At 36.5% G+C, this 18,515-nt stretch overlaps 1 protein-coding gene across 5 annotated transcripts in view; it reads right to left on the bottom strand.

Annotated features, from left to right (window-relative positions):
* CDH9 (cadherin 9) overlaps positions 1-18,515 on the bottom strand; it is a 79,966-nt gene that overhangs the window by 25,558 nt on the left and 35,893 nt on the right. The gene's annotated exons all lie outside the window — the stretch shown is intronic.

Raw genomic sequence — 18,515 nt, forward strand, 5'->3', positions numbered from 1 at the left:
CTGGTAATAACATGACCTCAGTTGAAGGTATTCACTCAAAAGGTATGTAGCTGCTGTGTGAAAAGTACCATTATGATTCTTAACTTTATCTTAATCAATAAATTAACCTAATTTCCCTATACAAATTTTCTGCTTAGATGACAACCTCCAAATATCTGAAGTCAGACTGAATAAAAAATTTTATCTCATCCTAACTAATTTTTAAAATGATCTTTAAAAATTAGATTGGTTTTGGAAAAGAAATTCTGGATTTCTTTTCACTCTTGATCAAAGTTGTGCACCTATTTGACAAATAATTGGCATTAAACGATAGCTACATTTTTTCAGCATTCTCTTATTTTGCATGAAGACGGCTTGTGATGTCTTGTGATCGCAATGAAGAGAATATAGGATATATGGGATTAAGAGCACTGTGAGCCAATATCTTTGGTGTAGTTTATGGATTACAAGTTAAAGCTTCTGTAAAGTCTTATAAAATATACAAAAGGACAAAACTGTTCTTCACAAACTTTTATTTCTAAGCAATTTTCAAGATGTCAGGGTACATTCTGCTAACACAAACTAGAGCTGACAAATGTCTGGATAATGCAGTCAGTCCAATATCTAGAAGTGTAAAGGTCCTTAACTCTGTGCCAAGGGCAGAAGACTGACTAAGAAGCAACTCTTTACTGTATTTTTGGATGGGTATTTTTTATATATTACACTTCCCTTATAAGAAAAAGGTCTAGTGACCACTGTTCACTTAGGTGATATAGGATTCTATTCCTTTTTTTCTTCATCTTCAGCTTTTCTAGATTGAACTTCACCTACAAAACTTGCAGTCAAGTACCTCCCTAGACTATAAATTTAGAAGATGCTCATTTACCTGTGACTAATGAAGCTGAAGTGAATAATATCTAATATTGCACTTCAATGTATACGAGGGATTGGGGAAAGTAGAAATCCAGACTAATCAGAAGAGATTCCTAGACTCATAGAATCATAGAATGGTTTGGAATGGAAGGGACTTTAAAGATCATGTAGTTCCAACCCCCCTGCCATGGGCAGGGACACTTCCACTAGACCAGGTTGCTCAAAGCCCCGTCCAACCTGGCCTTGAACACTGTCAGGAAGGGGGCAGCCACAGCTTCTCTGGGCAACCTGTTCAGTGTCTCACTCTCACAGTGAAGACCTTCTTTCTTGTATCTAATCTAAATCTGCCCTCTTTCAGTTTAACACTGTTACCCTTCCCCTTATCACTACACTCCCTGACAGGGCTCCTCTTTACATACTGGAAGGCTGCTCGCCATAAGGTGTCCCTGGAGCCTTACCTTTTTCAGGCTGAACAATCCCAACTCTCTCAGTTTGTCCTCATCAGGGAAATGGTCCATTTTCCCTCCACATCTTCATGACCCTCCCCTGGACCTGCTTGAGCAGGTCCATGTCCTTATGTTGGGGGCCCCAGAGCTGAACACAGTACTCCATGTGGGGTCTCACAAGAGTGGAGTATTGGGGGACAATCATCTCCTTTGACCAGCTGACCACACTTCTCTTGATGAAGCCCAGGATATGATTGGCTTTATGGGCTGCAAATGCATGTTGTTGGGTCATGTTGAGCTTCTCGTCAACCAGACCCCCAAGTCCTTCTCTGAGGGGCTTCTCTCAATCCACTCATTGCCTAGCCTGTATATGTGCTTGGGATTAACCTGACCCATGTGCAGAATCTTGCACTTGGCATTCTTGAACTTCAGGAGGTTTTCATTCAAGCCTGTCAAGGTCCCATCCCTGGAGGATGGCATCCCTTCCCTCCAGTATGTTGACCGCACCACACAGCTTGGTGCTGTCAGCAAATCTGCTGAAGGTGCACTCAATCCCACTGCATGTGTTGTCTACAAAGATGTTAAACAACACTGGTCCCACTACTGACCCCTGAGGAATGCCACTCTTCACTGCTCTCCACTGCGTCATCAAGCTGTTGACTGCAACTCTTTGAGTGCAACCATCCAGACAATTTCTTATTCACCAAGTGGTGCATCCATCTGTCCCAATTCAATGTTGGAGGAGGTTCCAATATGATCCCAAGAGTGAGATTAAGACACAAACAAGGTCTAATGCCATATACCCAAAACAGGTTTATGTTATTAAAAAAAGTGAAGAGGGGTAGCGATAGGATAGAATGGAAGGAAAAGAGAGAAATAAAGCAAGGATGCAGGATAGAGCTGCAAGAATAATCACCACCATGGATCCAGTGGTATCTGTTGGTCGTCAGTCTTCAGTTCTTCAATGGTGGATGCACATTGAGCAAAATTTTCTGCTGCCTTTTTAAGTTCATCATATCCACTCTCTAGCATATCTGTCCACCTTTAGATTTTTTTTTTTTTTCTCTGGTCCCACAGGTTTTACTGCATCTGGCTTCTGGGGCAGGAAGGTTTGCCTTTTGTCAGCTCATTAGTAATGCAGGCATGGGGTCTGGCCTACACAATAGAGCAACAAACGGCTACAGGATGGGACCATCTCAGCACACCTCTGCCCCTTTGAGGCTTGTCTAAAGAGGTTGACAGTGCAAGTGGAAGGGTGCATCCTTCAATACACTCCCGCCTCTCTGGGCAGCATCCCCCAGAACAATTCACAGGCCTCAGCAGCTTCTCTTGGAGGTTTGCACAGACACAAGAAAGCTTTGAGACAGTAATAGGACATTTCAGTCTCTCACATCATCAAATCAATGTCTCTCCAATTTAGAGACAAGGATGTCATGTCAGACAGTGTCAAAAGCTTTGCACAAGTCCAGGTAGATAATGTCAGTTGCTCTTCCCTTATCCATCAACACTGTAACCCCATCACAGAAGGCCTCAAATTTGTTAGGCATGATTTTGCCTTTAGGGAAGCCATGCTGGCTGTCACCAACCACCTCCTTATATACCACGTGCCCTAGCTGATCTTGCCCGGCACAGAGGTGAAACTGACTGTCCTGTAGTTCTCCAGGTCTTCCTTTTTCCCTTTTTAAAAATGGAGTTATGTTTCCCCTTTTCCAGGCAGTGGGAACTTTGCTGGACTGCCACAGCTTCTCAAATATAGTGGATAGTGGCTTAGCCATTTCATCTGCCAGTTCCCTCAGGTCATATGGACTTGTGCACCTTCAGATTCGTTAGATTTTCTCAAAACTAATCTTCTCCTAAGCTGGGCAGTTCTTCATTCTCTCAGTTCCTGCCTCTGTGTTCTGCATCTTGGGTGGTGTGGCTGAAGCATTTTCTGGTGAAGACTGAGACAAAGAAGTCATTGAGTACCTCAGCATTCTCCATATCCTGGGTAACCAGGTCTCTTGTTCCCTTCTGGGGAGGACTCACATTTTCTGTAGTCTTCCTTTTATCACCGACGTACCTATAGAAGAGTTTCTTGTTGCCCTTGGCATGCCTGGCCAGATTTAATTATATCAGGGCTTTGGCCTTCCTAAACTGATCCCCGACTTCTCAGACAGTTTCTCTGTATTCCTCCCAGCTACCTGTCCTTGCTTCCACTATCTGTAGGCTTCCATTTTGTTTGAGGTTGTCCAGGAGCTCACTTGTTTATCTATGCAGGCCTTCTGGTGTTTTTACCTGACTTTATCTTTGTTGGGACACATCAATCCTGAGCTTGGAAAAGGTGATTCTTGAATATCAACCGGTTTTCTTGGGCCCCTCTTCCCTTTAGGGCTTTAACTCATGCTACTCTGCCAAGCAGATCCCCCAAGAGGCCAAAGTCTGCTCTCCTGAGTCCAGAGTAGTGAGCTTGCTGTGCGCCCTCCTCATTGTCCTAAGGATCTTGAACTCCACTATTTCATGGTCAGTGCAGCCAAGGCTGCCCTTGAGCTTCACACTCCCCACCAGTCCCTCCTTGCTGGTGTGAACAAGATCCAGCATATTGGCTCTCCTTGTTGGCTCCTCTGTCATTTGGAGAAGGAAGTTGTCATCAACGCATTCCAGGAACCTCCTGGATTGCTTGTGCCCTGCTGTGTTGTCCCTCCAACAGATATTGGGGTGGTTGAAGTCCCCCATGAAGACCAGGGCTTGTGAACGTCAGGCTGCTCCTATCTGTCTATAAAGGACCTCATTCTCTCAGTCTTCCTGATAGGGTGGCCTGTAGCAGACCCCGACTATAACATCTGTCCCTGCCCTCCCTTTAATCCCATAAATTCTGTCAGCTCCTCATTCATCCCCAGGCAGAGGTCCATGCACTCCAGCTGGCCATTGATGTAGAGAGTAACACCCCCTCCTATATAATAATAATAGTATTGGGTCCTGTTAGATGCATTTATTTTTTCCTAGTGTGTAATACTGCTTTACACATAATAGTTTTACCTACAAAATAGTAAGAATCCCCACTATTTCAGGTTATCTGAACAGGATGACAAGAGGGTAGAAATACTTCCTTCTCAGAAACAAAACAGCAGAACAATCTTGTAAAAATGCTTTGTCACAATTCATCAGACCCTGCAGAAGATTTTTGCCATCAACAATCTGGATTACTTTTTTCCTGGTTAAGCAGTTAGAGGTCATCTGTGTGCCAAGCTGAACTGTAAAATAATCCTGAAGAAGTGAACATTTAAGGACAATTTTATCACTAACAGTGTCCAGCATAACCGCTCATCTCGACAAAAATTAAAACAGTTTTTCTGAGAAAAGAGAAGTTTCATGAGTCCTATCTGCTTTCAAAAAAGCAAATACGTTAAATCCCATGCCTCCTCAAGACTAGCAGAGAAAGGAGAGGCAGTATCCCTTGCTAGCCTATGAAAAATGTAGAAGTCATCAGCAGAATCACATGCTTATAGTGTGTGCCACTGTAGCATTTAGAAGTTAAGAATCAAGGGAAATGTATATGTCCATCCCATTCTTCCACCCCAAAAAACCCAAATCAGGAAAACTTATTGCTGTGGCCTCCTGATCTAGGCACTGTCCTGGGACTGACAAAGACATCTGAGTATAGTCATAAGAACAGAATTCACATTAACTTTCTTTTCCTAGTATATTGTTTTGATGAAAAAGAATGCTGAATCCTGTTTTGAGAATGTTTTTTGAATTATTTATTTTTAAAGAAAGGCATTACAGAGCTCAGGGCAGTCTTTGAGAAATTTCTGTCTTTCTCTCATTGGAATGTATATCTCTGTTTTCTAAGGCTCAAGTGCCATATAATTATTTTTGCTGAGGAGAGTACAGATGGGGTAACCCTACAGAAACATTGAAGCTCACTACCAGATAATTCAATTGAATCTTATAAAGGATGATATATCATTATATTTTGTAAAATATTAATGTTTTCTTTCATCAAATTTTGTAGAGTGGTGAAACAATACTGTTCTAACAGCTATTGCTCCCTAGTAAATTAATAATACAATAATGAAAAATTGTTAACAAAAAGATATTTTCAGAAAATTTACTGTCATCATGCAGTTCACTCTTGTCTCTGCCAACAATCTGCTGTGTCAATAGAGGAGGATCCTCACAGATGATAGGCAATGCTTGTGCAAATTTTTTTTTTTTTTTAATGAAGAAATAAATCACCTAGCTTTTAGGGTCCAAAATTAAACCAGGAAAGGCAGTGAAATAAAGGAACTCAGCACTATTTCCAATTGTTAATGAGGCAAAACCAGTTTAGATCTTTTTAATTAAAGACAGCTATGCCCTATCCTCAGCCCCACCTGAATGGTGCCCACAAAACACTGATATATTTATTAATTTATCTGTAGTCTAGATTACCTCACAAACAGCCTATTGCCCACATTTTTCAGCAGAAGTCAGCATGATTTAAAACATGAATCATGTCACTATGTTAGAAATTAGAAACTTTCAGAGATATTTCCACAGCTGCCAGCATGTGCAGGAATGAAGGAGTGAAGTAGAGCCTGGGAAGAATTGGGGTGGGAAGACAGCGTTTTAGTTTTTGTCTTTGTTTTTCACCATCCAACTCTACTTTTAATGGGCAATAAATGAAATTAATTTTCCCAAGTCAAGTCTCTGTTTTGCCCCGATGGTAATTTGTAAATGATCTCTACGTCTTTATTTCAACCCATGAGCTTTTCCATCTTATTTTCTTCCTTTGTACCGTTGAGGAGAAGGAGGAGTGAGAAGGCAGCTGGGTAGGCCTCTGGCAGCCAGTCCAGATCAAACACACCACAAGAGCAAACTGGTGTGAAAGATGACAAAGAAAATGTGAGAATGAGTACAATAGCAGTCTAAGGAATGATAATATCACTTTTCTGCAAAACATAGTGAACTTCAACCCAATCCTACCCAGCAAGCTTATCCCATCTCAGGATGGGAACTCTGAGTTCTCAAGAGTTGTCTTATTTTATTTCTTTTTCTTTTTTTTCCCTTTTCTTATTTTTTTGTTTGTTTTGATGATTTCTCAATAGTTCTGTCACACAGTTTGAAGATGTCTGCATAAGATGACCAAGGAATAGCAGTTTGCTGAATATTTTGAATTTGCTAAGGTTTTTGAATGCTATAGTATCAGCAGTATTATTTTTTTCTTTTTCTTCTTTGCTTGGGTGTACATCTGAGTCTGGAAGCTTAAACACTTTGACAACACATCTGTGATGGATGGTGTCCTAATGTAACGGTAGGAAAATGCAGAAGGATAATTGTGAAGATAACCTGCGAAAAGACAAATTTAGGCTAAACCTGCGTAAGTAGTGTCTTTGTGTGAGTGTGTTTGCATGTGCATATGTATGCATGTATGTGCATATAAGAATGTAGAGTCCAAAAGGAAAACTGAATTAGAGAGAGAATCACTCTATATATATCTAGGACAGTATAACTCAGTGTCATAACTGAGACCCACTAACACAGATTTCCACAATTTATGAGGAGTGAGACATAAATTTGAAAAAGCATTTGAAATCAGAATGCTTTTCTGAATTATATTTAAAATGCTTTCTATTTTTTTGTGCTATTCAGTCTTTCAAAGAGTCCCTCTGGTATAATTAGGTCTCCTAGCATGATACCAGAGTGCATAGCAAAGCTGAAGTAAATAGCCTGCAGAGGACTGCTGTACTGCAAAAGAGGTCTTCCATGAGATGAGATAGGCACACATTTTGTTGCCTTTTCATGTAAAGTCATACTCTTCAGCATGCAACTCCTACTTGTCTCCTTTGGTTGACAAGAATTGAAAAAGCTTTTGCCAGTCAGAAGAATATATCTATGTCTATTTGAAAATGCTATTTTTACTGATAACTTTTTCTGTAACCTCATTTTGAACAGTAATCTCCAGCTTGGGTGAAGAAAATGAGCAGATTATGTTGTTAGCATAGAATGTTTCAAGATTCCACCATGAACATTGGATCAAAAAATGACAGATAGCGATTTAAATAACATTCAGAACCATGACATTTCTTTTCCAAAGGGAATTCTGTAACTTCAAAATGCATTTTGAGTTGGATTCAGACTTTTTTTATAAAAGTAGGATTTCAGATCGGTTCAAAGTTTTGATCTTAAGAAATAATAAGGTGCTTTGTTTAGACTTTAGCCTTCTAATATAGTTTTCAAAAAAAATTTGGAAATAAAAAAATCTGAAAATACTAAAATAGAATGTTTTTTACATTATCGACAACTTCCTTTCTATTTTTTCTCAAGTAAACTTCTGCCAAAATTGGCAATTATTGAAAAGTTCTGATTTTTACAGAGAAGTTTTGAGTGTGTGTGTGTGTATCTATCTGTGTTTAAGAGAGAGCTCCACTCAAAGCAGAAAGGCTGTTTCATTTTCAGAAATAGAAGACCAGCTGGGGTAAGTGGCAGGAAGGACTCTCCCTGAAGGAGAAGCTCTTGTGCTTGCTTCCTGTTTTCAAGCGCAATGACAATCTGCCGTTCATCAAGTTTATTCATGGAGGCAAGATTTTATTAGTGGATTACTTTTACAAGCTGAAAAGATTTGGGAGAGCTCTGGAAAACCTCTAGAGGCAAAATTAGAAATTTTGTTTGGCTAAAAACCTTAAGAAGGTAAGTGGACAGATAGTTTGTTCAGACAGCATGGCTCCAAGAATTATTTGCATGCAGACTTAGTATAGGGATACCTCTGTTGAAGACATGAGTGAAAATTTAAATGAACTTCAGAAATATTGAGAGGTAATAAACCACTCTGGTTTTGAGAGCAGATTGTTCTCTATGGATAGGAGTCTGTGATTAGGCAATGAACTGGAGAAATTATGAACTAGGAGCAGTCATGGCACTACCCAAGCCTGAAAAATTTAGGAACACGTAGAATTCACCACCAAGGATGTCATTACCACATCAGTTGGACCACATCACTTCAGACTACTTTCTATAAAAAGGGCAGGGCTAAATAACGTTAAGATATAACTCTTATGTTTTGACTGGAAGACATCCCTGTCTAGAAAGCTGAAGGAATAGGGAATTGCAAAGAAAACTTTGCTATTTTGTACATGACCACAATTTAGTGTAGATTTCACTAGACTGCTTTTTCTTTGATGCAAGAAAGGCCAGAGAGTTGGTAGCGTGAAAGATTTGTAAAGGAAAAGGAAAAGGAAGAGTAAAAGCAGAAAAGGAGCAAGTATCAACAGGTAAATGGATAAATGATTCAAGCCAGAAGAGGAATAAATGTGCATGACTGAGAAAAACAAATAAAGGCAATTTAGAATAAATAAGGAACTTGAGGAACCAGACTCAAATGAGAAATAACATGACACTGGAAAATTAAGAAGAAACTTAAAATATAGTGCAGCCATATATATTGAGCAGAAATTTATATATAAAAAACAAAAAAAAAAAAAAAGAGAGGAGCCAAAAATGTGGCTTAAAACAGGAGAAGCAACAGTTCATATGTTACATTTTATCAAGTTGATGATTTTTGATAGTCCACTGTATAAGGTGAAAATTTAACTTGAAAACATCTCTTATTATCGTGTATATAGTCTCACGTAATGGCTGACTGAGAAGTCAGTTGACGTTCTAGCTTCTGTAGATGAGTACTCTACCTTTGTTTTGGTTGCCCACTGATCTCCCATCCAGTATTTGCACCACTGTGGTGTACATAAACAGTCACTGTAATCCCTGCTAACATGACTAGAACTAATTTATGAGAGATGCAAGAGATAAATTATGCTGTGTGGTATAGCCTTACTTCTTCCCTCAGAACTGCCTTTTCCTCTCCATTCCATACACATAAAAAAAGATGGACCTTACCACCCATTCTGGAATTATAGGATATTTTTATGCAGCTTTACTCCAGAAACAGTCCCTTGTACTCTATAAATATAAAGGTGAAATAATTATAATAATTTCTTGTGTGTGTTGTGTTTTGATGTTTAGGAGTTTTGTTCAATGCTTCCTTTTCTATGACAAAATGAAGTCATGTTTTAGATTGTGTTATCAGAATTTGCATTAAAGAAGTAAGTACGTGCTAACGATTGTCTCACTACATAGAAAGATGCATTGTGACTAAACTACTCTGTCTTTAATCTTCCTGAAATGCTGTGTGGGGTAGAGGCTTTTGCCAGTGAATACAATACATACACCACTGTAACATAATGTCTGAAATTGAACTGGGAAAAGAATGGCTAAAGCTGAACAAAGCCGCTAGCCCTCACCCTCCCACTGTTCAATACCTTGATGTAGTAAATTTAGTTTTCCTTTGGCAGTAACTGTGAAGTGCATCAGATGCCCTGCATGAGAATTTGAAAAGCATTATGGATGCAATAACAAGTGGGAAACAGTATAAAGAATGGGAAGTAATTTGAAGTATTGGTGAATGAACAATTCGGTGTATGCTTATTCTTTCAGGAAGCTTCTTTTTCCCATTCTCACCATAAAGAAAAAGCAATACTGGTGCCATTAAATGTCAGTGATAAGATAGAAAAAAGAATAGTGAGAGTCTTTCAAGTATTAATGTTGACTAGCTTTTACATCGTATTTCATAACGACTAAAGAGGTACAGTATAAAGTTATCAGCCATCCATAATAAATGAACTGCAGTTTAGAAGTATTTTTAATTTTGTTCAACATTCTGTACATACTTACAATTAGAAAACACACTTCTTTTAGGCAGAGAAAGTATATTCATTCTATGTTCAAAAGAAATTAAAACAAAAAATGAAAAGAATTAATCACAAAATTATCCTAAAAATTTCTATTTAAAATAATGATGAAACTCACCAGTAACATATTTCTGGGCCTGGATCTGCTATGCATATTTTAGGTTGTTCTAACTAGAAGTACTTGCTAATGAGACCAGTATGTTGAAGGAGAAACAATTAATGCCATAATATGGCAGTTAATTACCTTGGTTATTCTTTCTCTGACCACAGGGCTTTTATGGAGTATATGGAAATAGGCCAGCTTTATGGACTGACAGCTGCCATCCATGGCAGGTCAGTCACAGGAACTCTACCACTTCTTTCCTTTTTAAAGATGGGAGCTGGTAATCTTGGCTTTTTGCCCCATCTTAATTTCTAGAATACTTCAAAAGAGAGAAACAGCTTTAAGCTGTTTTTATGATAAACTCATGAAGAGCTTGTCCCCATTGATCCTGCTAGGAGTGGTTCATAAAGTCAGCAATGTGGTCACCTATTGACTAAAAATCCCAATGCCTACCCAACAGTTTAAACCAACTTTTTAGTTCTATTTATAATTTTAAATTTATAAAATACTGAAGAAATCATAGGGAAGTTATTTCTTCACTATTCTCAGAGCCCTTTGTTCATGTAGTACATCTTTAAGAAGCTTTCTGCTTTGCCCTTTTCTTTTCTCAGATGACATTACCTGAAGTCTGCCATACAATCTCTAAAGGTTTCATTTAAGAGCAAGAGAGCAAGCTTAAAATAAAGTTTTCAATGATCACCATTTTTTAGGACTAAACTTTGTGTTTCTGATGTACATGTATGTACAGTTCTATATTTGATAATGCAACCCAGACAGGTTTATGATTTTTTTGGCAAGGAACAAGTCAGCTTTCTGCACCTGTTTTTAATTTTCTCTCTTTTTTTTTGAGCTTGGCTTTTGTATCTCTTTATTAGATTTTGGAGTCTCTTTACTATGGATGTCTATCTATGACTGGGAACTAGAACCTCACTTTCATTTGCATCTTCAAAATTCACCTACAATACAAGTAAATGGAATTTTTTACAGAGTTTCTACCTTTGTCAGCTCTGTAAACAGGTGCAATTTGAAACCCTATGTGTATCTATATTATGATCATGAGAATCTAGTACATTATTATTAAGACAACAGGCTGACTTCATAATTTTTTTTTATTTGGGAGCATTTTCATCATCTGTGGAAAATCCTGTTTGGGTCTGTCTCTTTAAACATTAATACAGCTGTTGAAAATAGTAATTTTCTATGAAAACGCAGTAAATGAAGATATTATTGATAAACTCAAATATACAATAGTTTATAATATGTGATTTTGAAAGCCTCTTGCTTCTGTCGTGTTTAGATACTGTGGATGTTGTTTGTGGAAACGACAATAAAGACCTGTAATTTAGAAGAAAAATGGAGTCTAAAGCAGAGAAAATGAAACAAATTCCAGGGTTATTAGTCATGGGCTTTTTAAAAATTGCATCAGTTAGAGTACTATTTTTAGACAAAAACTAAACACTTCTAGGGCTTGCATGGGTATATATAAGTAAATATAGATGTAAGTATGTATATGTGTGTATGTGTACCTACACGTCGATAAACCCCCTAGAATAGTGGCTCTCAGACTGTGGTCCATGCAACCCTGGGGGGCTGAGATGTCATTACAGGGGATCTGCAAAGGCTTAAAGTAGGGGTGGGGAATGTCCAGCCCCAAAACTTTTGGTGTGGCCCATGGCAAACACTGCACCTCCTTTTCCCTCAGCCCCCTCCCCTCAATGCTTCTCTCATACTCAAGCCCCCCCCCCCATGTCTGTCCAGACATGTTGGTATATTCAGTGCTACTGTGGTTGCTGGGACCCACTTTAACGAGGCAGTTTTTCTATTAAAGATATTTTGTTAACCCAACGGCCCTCTTTAGGGCCACAATGGGGCTGAAGTCTGTTCCTCCAGGTGGTGGCTGTAGACCCCGAAACAAACATATATGGTGACTGAACACAAACAAAAGGGGAGGTTAGAAGAATTATAAACACTTTTCAGCAAATTTTAATGTAAATATTGGCATCAAATTTGGAATTAACACGTTAAAATACCATAAAATGGGCCATTTGAGAGTGTTACTGCTATTTTATATTCATATAGAAACATTGCAATAAAGATATTATAATAGGAGTGTGTGCATTAACAGATTAATTGATTTCCTTTTCTCCAAATTTGAAGACCCTTCATGAGAAAATGGAAATAAATATTTGATGCAGTCTAGTGCTTTAAATCTTGAATAAAGTCTTGGTGGTCCATGGCCACAAAAGGTATTTAAAGAGGGTCCATGGTGAAGGAAAGGTTGAGAACCCCTGTCCTAGAATATTAAGTAGGGTCACTCTAGGGACTTTTCTGTTATTACTTCTAGACATTTCATTTATCTTCAAAAGTGTTCAAAAGTCTTGAGTATAATCTGTCAAATGACATACATGCAGAAGTGTTCTGCTCAAGACTGTTGAATTTTCACTATGTTTGCAAATTGATCACAGGTGCATTGGCTATTGATGGAAAAATTAGTCACAGTAAATGACACACATCTATAGGATGATCTTGTTTGAACAAATCTCATAGATTTGAAAACTTCAGGTTGAAAAAGATTAAGGGTATTGATTCCAAATTGCTCATTTGGTTAGAAATGCCTGAGCTAATTTTCAGAGGTTTAGATACTGGGATGTCTAGACACCAGTGAAAATTAGTTGGACATATGCTTTTAAATAGTTTATCTTCCTCAGGTAGATACACATCGCTGATTACTAATGTATCTTTTAAAATCTTATTTATTAAGTCAGTAAGTATTAGTCTTCCAGATCATTAAATATAAGACATTTTTCTTGTTCTCTCCCTCACCTTCCTCAGTGTGCTGAAGAGGTGGCTATTTTTTAGGTGTTTTTTTCACAACTGTCACATATTTAGACTTTATGAGGAAATAAATATTTTGATTTTTTGTTTACATTTCCAGTATACTGTGTGCATAGCCTTATTTATCATGGGTTATTTATAATTTTTCTTAGAGCAGAGTGAAGTAACTGTTATTGAGTTGGCTTTCTGACAGGACGCTTTGGTGAGAATTTGTGGTTTATTGGCAGCAACTTTTAAATGTGGGATATTCACACACATGTACATATTTCAGTGGACAGCAAGTTAGTCTGTTTTGCTTTGTTTTGTTTTTAAATTACCAGTTAAGTGTGAGCAATATGTATTTTGAATGTGAATATATGAAAATCTCTCATAAGGAATAAAATTGATACTTGCACAGATCTTAATCATGCTTGATCTTAATTTCACAGTCATATATCTATGAGATTGTAGGTAAAAACTCTTCTGGAAAAGTTCTCAAGGCATCTGGTTAGATAATAGATAAAAAAGTAAATTTCAGCATCAGGATTGCTGCCACTGTGAAAACTTGCAGATGTGCATGTTGCTAGATGTTAAGAAAAATACGGTGATTGCCATGAGAAATGCTGTAACCTATCTTGTTCCATGTACTTACTAATAGATGAGTACCAGTGGGAATAATATAGACTGGTTTTCAAATAGGAGTTAGAAAAGATAGTCCAGGATGACTATTCTTACCTTAATTTTCTTAACTTTGTGAAAGCTGTGCATGACAACAGAAAACTTCTGAAATGACCATATGATTGGCAAGAAAGAAAAATGGTGATGTATAATAGAATCCAAGCTGAATGTTAACTGAACGAAGAAAAAATCACATGTAGTAACCACCATTTCTATAATTCATCTTCTACGTTGCTAGAAATGTATTATCAATTTTCATTATTTAATTGAAAGAAATGTAATTTTATTTCTATAATATATATAAACATACATCTCTATTATAACTACATATATACATATATATGTGTATGGGCACATTTTTAGTGAGACATTTACTTATTTAAGAGTACTGTATCCATTATGGGCAAACATTCCCAGTCCTTCCATGTTATTATAGTAGAGAGACATTTAATGGTCTCTTTTAGGGAGAAGAGTGGATTTCTTTTGGGGGAGCAATGTTCCTTTGCTGAGCTTGTTACTCTTAGGCTGGTGGTATGATGTAGCTAGATCATCTATAATAGGAGTATTCTTAATGATTCAGATTCATAGGAGATAAAGCTTTCATTTCTCAGTAGCTCTATGAAAACTGCGGTTTAGGGGTGGAGGAGGATAGCTCACAAAATGAGGTACACAGGATAAATAAAGATGTAGGAGTCTGGACCTTTATTTTGTGATGGATTGATCTGTTGGATGAGACTGTTATGTGTTTGGAAGACAAAATTTTATGTCAAAGCATCTTTATGTGCATTCTACTGTGTGTGATGCTAAGTTACTTTATATTATATTAGAAAAAAATGTTTTATCATTGTATCTTATTTACACATTTTGGAAATACTTGGAAGTACATGATTTTTAAAAATAAAACTGACATTTTACACTCAGCTGCATATCGTTAACAGCTGAAATGTATATTCAGGCATTCAGAAAGCTGTGTTTGCTTTTAAGAACAACTGAAAAGCTTCTGTGTTCAGAAGATTAGACTAAGTAAGCATCCCAGATGTGCTTTAATTTAACAGAATGAAAAGATGCAAAAATACTTCTCAATATAATCTATAAATTTCTTTCATGGCTACATATCTCCAGTTCTCAAATATATTTAACATATCTAGTTAATCACAGTTTCTGACTTAGAACTGTGTGTCCAGTCTTCCCAACCTGCTACAGATTCAACATTTGAAAAATCTCATTCTCAAAAATTGTTTAAATAAAGAAAAGGAGTTTTTTCAGACACCTAAGACTACACAAGTAACTAAACTACGTGGTGGCAGGAAAGAACCCTTTGCATTAATGTGATATAATAGACACATTAATGTTAGCACTTTAAGGGTAACATCTGCCCTTAGACAAGGGATTACCACCTCCCCACTACTAACTTGCTTATTTAAATATCTGCCATGTTTTAATTTTAATAAAGGATATAAAACATGTATGCCTATACTTGACATGTTCCTTCTGATAAAGACAGAGCGTTTCTAATATTATTAATGTCAATTAGTCCCAGTTATTTCAGTCCTTTGTACCAGCAGTTCAATTGCCGCAGGCTCCAATATGGCCACAAAAATGTGAGAAGGGGCTCACTGCACCTGTTATAATATAACCTGTTTTAAAAGAAGCAAAATTATTTGGTGTCTCATAGCTGCAAGAGCTCATAAGGGAATAAATTATATGCCTGTAAACTGAAATCATGCATAGGAACTTGGTATTTATTGTGGCTCTGAAAACAGTTTGCACATGGTTGTGAATTGTAACACATGTTCATATTAAAGGATGTATAAAGGGTGTATGTTCATATCAAGAGGTATAGATACTGACTGAAGCAACGTGGCTGTGCCTTAATATTTTCATAATGTCAACGGGATTTTTACTTTTTAGATGTGAAGCCATGAAAGATGAAAGGACCTTGGTTTAACATCCTATCAGAAGGACAGCATCTCTAACAAGGCAGAACGTATCCCATTGTACTGCACTGCAGTGCGAGCAGAAGTGCTGATGTAAAGAATTCAGGCCCATTATGCTTTTTTTCAGCGATTACAGTGTCATAGCTGGAAATCTAGTGAAATAAAAAGAAGGAAAATGGATACATCAAACCATTTTTAGTATAAGTATGATACAGGAACTTTTAATGCTAAATTCAAGCTGTAATCTAGAGAGGTCAAGGGTTCTGGGGTTTTTATTTTATTTCATTTTGTTTTCAGTGAACACAGATAATAGGGAATAATACATTTCTTGCAGTAGAGTAGCCAGGCAAATAGTATTGCACCAAATCATTTCAGAGGGATATAAAGGGGAGTCACATTTAGCATAGCCCAGGCCTGAAAATTCCAGTTGGCAAAAAGTCACTCCAAGGGTGCTGTGATGTCTGTTGCTGCAGTAGCTGAACACATTTTAATGTATCTATGGAGTAGAGCTGTTCTAGTCTTCCACTAATTGGTGGGAAATTGAGACATACAGAGATCAAAATAATTTATGGTCACCTTAAAACTGCATCTCCAAAGTTTAGGCCAAACAGCTTACAAAGCCTAAAGTCACATATTACACTTTAAAAGTCACCCATCCTGTTTACTAATTGTGCCTTCGAACTCCTGTCATCTTATTTCTTCCTATGAGAAATACTTTAGACCAGCATGTCATGAAGGGTCAGAAGGGAGAGGTTTATGGGAGCTCAGAGGAGGTCACAAACTTCTAACAATGAATTGACAGTGGCTCAGTTCCCGTGGGACAGAAACATGGAAATTATTTATATCTTCCTGCATTTACAGCAAGTGCTCGCTACATTTACTTGCTGACAGCACTTCTACAACCCCCCAATTTTTTCTAGCACTGAAAGTGATTTCCCCCCTGCAAAAAGATGAGAAAGTGAGGAGCTCTATTTTAAAGATATGAGGATTTTGTAGCTGAAAAAAAATGAATATGTCAAGTGATTTTTTAGCTGAGGTTAGATTGCTGGATGAAAGAGTCTCTCCTGCTTTTATCTACTATACTTTACCTGCTATATTTGAATTGTTCAGAAGCACTGTTTCAATCTTGTTGAAGTTAATTTTTGTCTCTCATTTTTCTGGATGTGCAGTGTCTCAATTTTTTCACTTGTGTTATTAATACATTCTACATAAACTTTAAAAGAACTATGGCATTTCTGACAATTTATGAGAATTTCCCAAATTTTATAAATAGGACTTACTTGTTTAAGTTTCCTCTTAACCTTCATATATATCTATATATACACAATATACACATTAGTTTTTATGTGATTCCTTATAATATTTTTTTAATGTTTATCTTTTCCTGAGTCTGTAACAAAGTATTTATGTAAAGATAAAATTAACAAAGCCCTGAAGGAGAAAAATAATACATAAATTCAATGTTTACTTTTAATTTCATATGTTTGGATGTTGAATAAAGTTGTAAAATTATAATAATCATAAAATGTTATTGTAAAAAATTAGTTACATCATTTGTTTAGATCCTAGAAAGAAACTAATGCTTTTCATTTGCAGAGTGTATGTTTATTTGTTTCTTGAGATCACATAACTATTTGAAAGTGTTGTAAATTTATAGACTTTCCTCTGAGGATGGTTTCATTTTGTTTGTTGAAGAGCCAATATATCCACATTACATATGATTTTGTTTATCTAACTAAACATAGAAGAAACCTCAGGAAAACAACAGTAGTTGTAAATGGACGTTTAAATTTTACAGAACTTATATACATTAATCATGAAATAAAGTCCATACAGGGATATCCTAAGACCTACATAACATCTAGGTTGAAATCATGGAGCCGTACAAATTCAAAACAACCTCTTTATAGTATCACAGCTCTATTAAGTTCCTTGAAGAGCAAGCCTCCTTTTTGCTAGGAAAATGCTGTCCATATTAAATGCATAACTATACAAAAGATAAAATAATTTAAGGGAAAAAAATTGTTATCTAAATAATTTTCCATTCTCATTCAAGTGTGGTTTGTTTTGGTTTGGTTTGGTTTGGTTTTTTTTTTTAAATAGAATTAAAAGTTTTAAAACACCCATTCATACTCTTGAAAAATTTCTGCCTCATGACAAATACAAAATATTTATAAAGCATTCTATACACTTCCTTAATAGAAATGTAGTGCAAGCTTTTGTAAATAAAAATACTATGCGTGTATGTAACAGAATGCATGTCCAAAACTGACAAAACCCAATGCACCCCCACTTTATTCTAAAACTGAATTTATATTTTTAATTGTTAACAAAGAGGTTTTTGCCTTTTCCACCTTGATGTTTTATTTTAAGAAATATTATGACACATTGAACACTTATTTTAATTTTCATCTTTCTTTGAGATATTTTTCATTATAAAGACTTGTATAAGAATAGTAAAGAATATAAATTTTAAAAATTATCAAAATACTGCATTTAAAAATGAGAACCCTATGCAGATTCTGACAGTTACAGAATTTTTTTAATTCTACTACAGAATAGTGACAAATGCAGAAATACAGGAGTGTGTTCTATGCAGAAATATAGGGGGTATAAGCTACAGGATTTCTGCCATCATGCTTAGTTTGACTAAAAGAAATTCTAATACTATATTTTAGCTGCTGAATGTAAAATATGAACTTGGGCATAAAATATTTATTAGAAATATATCTTTCTCCTAAAGCTCACTCGATTATTTATTTTAAAATAGAGTATATGTTAACAATTAACATTCTGAAATTTTACAAGTTAACAAATTAGTTTTCATAAGGTTGTGAAAAAGTCAAGACAATCTTGCATAGATTTTGTTTTATAAGCATCTGAAACCAGGAAAAATATGCAGAGGAGAAAATATAATTTTTTTCTGCTGAAATATGAAAGATGAGAGCTGCCTCCATTTAGTCGTTTATACACATCTGTAGAT

Source organism: Athene noctua, chromosome 2 (genome assembly GCF_965140245.1).
Source record: "Athene noctua chromosome 2, bAthNoc1.hap1.1, whole genome shotgun sequence".
Lineage (NCBI taxonomy): Eukaryota > Metazoa > Chordata > Aves > Strigiformes > Strigidae > Athene > Athene noctua.